The sequence below is a fragment of the Pteropus alecto genome, unplaced genomic scaffold (genome assembly GCF_000325575.1).
Source record: "Pteropus alecto unplaced genomic scaffold, ASM32557v1 scaffold86, whole genome shotgun sequence".
Lineage (NCBI taxonomy): Eukaryota > Metazoa > Chordata > Mammalia > Chiroptera > Pteropodidae > Pteropus > Pteropus alecto.
The window spans coordinates 31,949,314-31,952,668 of NW_006442109.1; the positions used below are offsets into that span (position 1 = coordinate 31,949,314).

The following is a 3,355-nucleotide window of genomic DNA, read 5'->3' on the forward strand; positions in this document are numbered from 1 at the left end:
ATGAGCATTCTATTTCGAGGCTTTTGGCTTCTCATAAAGGGACTGTGTATAATTTTGATTGTACAGGTTTCAATTCTGTCAAATTATTTGCATTCTATCTGTCTGGTGATTAATTAGAGGTATGCTCTGATTGTGCTTCATAGCCATTGTAGTTTCCTTTGCATTCTCTCAGAACGTCAGATGACACATTTGGCATAAACTCTCACTTCTTGCGTACTCTGGTTAGTGTGGGTCCCTAACTTGGCATTTATTTCGAAAAGTAATAAGCCTGCCTTGAATTTTTGTAGCCCATTTCTTCTAAGATACTCCAAGGACATTATTCATTTTCCAATTTATTATAAAGGATACAGATGAGCAGCCAGGTAAAGAGGTACATAGGGTAAGATCCGGAAAGGTGCCAAGCCCTGGAGCTTCTGTCCACATGGAGCTGGGTGTGTCACCCTCCTAGCATGAGGCTGTATTTACTGGAAAGCTCCGAATATAGACATTTATATAATAAGATTTTTGTCCTAGAAATTAAAATAGATATCATTTTAGTTATGTCTCTAATCTCTTTATAGTTATTTTAATATCCCATTAAAACATATAATTAATGTGATAAAATGTCAGTTTATTAAACATGTCAAAGTTGATTTCAATTTTCAGAAGATTGTAAAGTCTTGTCAATATTTAGGAAAATAGAGAATTCACCTTAAAGTGAGTTAAAATTCATATTTTTCTTGTCTGCAGAATGGTGTGACAATCTCTCAAATGATATGAAGTTTAGGTAAATTAGTTGTTAATAAAATGGTAATTTTTGCTGACATTGGCTTAGAAACTTTTTTTTTCCAGCAGTAACTTTACCATAAATCAAGTACTTAACATATTTGTGAGCCTATTTCTGGACTCTATTCTGTTCCATCTATTTGTCTATCCTATACCAATAATATATTGCTAATTAGTTTAATTTAGGAGTCTTGTATCTAGTAGTGTAAATCCTTTAGATGTATTCTTTTAGATTGTTTTGATTATTCTTTGTCCTTTGTGTTTCCATAAAAGTTTGAAATCTGCTTGTCCAAGTCCACAAAATGGAATTTTCTGAGGTTTTGATTGAGGTTGTGTTTTGGGAAACATGATGTCCACTCTATAAAAGCATTATATTTACTTATTTTAGTCTTCTTTAATTTCTGCCAGTAACGTTTTAGTTTTCTGTACAGAGAAATTGCATACTTTTTGTTAGATTATTGTTAGTATTTTATGCTCTTGTAAATAATATTGTTTCATTTTTAAATGTCTTTTGCTAATATATGAGAAACAGTTCATTTACATATACGATTTACCTTGTAACCAGGGATCTTGCTAACTTCACTATTCTACTGGATTTTGTGAGTTTATCTGGAGTTCTTAGGAACACAGTGATGTTTTCTATGAATAGTTTTATTTATACCTTTATTTTTTTAAGCTTTATTGGGATACAATTGACATATAACAAATACTGTGTAAGTTTAAGGTGTACAATATGATGATTTGCTGTTATATTTTGAAAAATGATCACCACAATAGGGTTAACACTTCTATCACCTCACGTAATTAGCATTTTTTTTTTGTAGTGAAAATATTTAAGATCTACACTCTTAGCAATTTTCAAGTATACAATACAGGATTGTTGCATTACATCCTCAGAACTTATTTATCTTAAAATTGGAAGTTGGTGCTGTCCATGTACCTTAAATTCCTTTTTCTTTTGCCCTTAAATTTATTATTTTTATTTTTCAATTGTAGTTGACATAAAATATTATATTAGTTTCAGGTGTACAACATAATGCTTAGACATTTACATAACTTATGAAGTAATCACCTTGTAAGTCTAGTACACATTTGATACCATATAGTTATTACAATATTATTGACTATATTCCCTATGCTGTAGTTTACATTCTGTGACTGCTTTTATAACTGGCAGTTTGTACTTAATTCCTTTACATTTTCTTCCTCTCCTCCAAATTCCCCCTTCCCATCTGGCAACCAACAATTTGTTCTCTGTATTTATGAGTTTGTTTCTGTTTTGCATGTTTGTTTTGTTTGTCAGATTCCACATATAAGTGAAATCATTTGGTGTTTGTCTTTTTCTAACTTATTTTGCTTACTATAATAACTTCTAAGTCCAATCATGTAGTCCCAAATGGCAAGATTTCCTTTTTATGGCTGAATAATATTACACCATATATATGTACAACTTCTTTATCCATTCTTCAATCGATGGACACTTAGGTTGCTACCGTGTCTCGACTATCATAAATAATATTACAATGAACATAGGGGTGCATATATCTTTTTGAGTTAGTGTTTTGGATTCCTTCAGATAAATACTCAGTAGTGGGACTGCTGGGTCATATGGTAGTTCTATTTTTAATTTTTTGGGGGAATCTCCATTCTGTTTTTCATACTGGCTGAACTAATTTACAATTCCACCAACAGTGCATGAGGATTCCCTTTTCTCTAAATAGTCACCAGCACTTGTTTTTGGTGGATTTATTGATGATAGCCATTCCGACAGATGTGAGGTAATACCTCATTATGATTTTAATTTGCATTTCTCTGATAATTAGTGATGTTGCGTATCTTTGCAATTTTATATCCTCTTTGGAGAAATGTCTATTCAGGTCCTCTGCTCATTTTTTAGGCGAGGCAACCCTTGGTTGACCTTACAGATTGCAAGGACCTTGTCAGCTTACAATCCCTTATTTTTTATTTTTATGCCTACAGCACTTGGTCTTCCTTGGTGGTCTCCCATCCGAGTGCTAACCAGGCCCAACCCTGCTTAGCTTCCGAGATCAGACGGGATTGGGCTTGTTCAGAGTGTCATGGCTGTAGACCATAAAGCTTTATTTTTATTATCTTATTTAATCTTTCTGATAGTTGGTTATTGATGAATAAAAATGTAACTGATTTCTGAATATTAATTTTGTATCCTGCTACTTTACTGGATTCATTTATTCATTCCAATGGTTTTTTACAAGACCTTTTAGTATTCTCTCTACATAGTATAATATCATCTGTAAATAATGACAGTGTTACTTTCCAATTTATTTTCTTATCTGATTGGTATGGGTAGGACTTCCAATACTATGTTGAATAAAAGTAGTAAAAGTGAATATCCTTGTCTTGTTTCTGACCCTAAAAAAGAAGTTTTAAGCTTTTTATTGTTGAATATTCTGTTAGCTCTGGGTTTGTGATATATGGTATTTATTATGTTGAGGTATATTCCTTCTGTCCCAACTTTGCTTAGAGGTTTTTTTTTTTTTTAATCATAAATAGATGTTGAATTTTGTCAAATACTATTTCTGGATCTATTGATTTGGTCATATAATTTTTA

At 31.9% G+C, this 3,355-nt stretch overlaps 1 pseudogene; it reads right to left on the reverse strand.

Moving 5' to 3' along the window:
- Positions 1-2,736: 2,736 nt before the first annotated feature.
- On the reverse strand, positions 2,737-2,855 carry LOC112469765 (annotated as a pseudogene).
- Between the last annotated feature and the right edge of the window lie 500 nt (positions 2,856-3,355).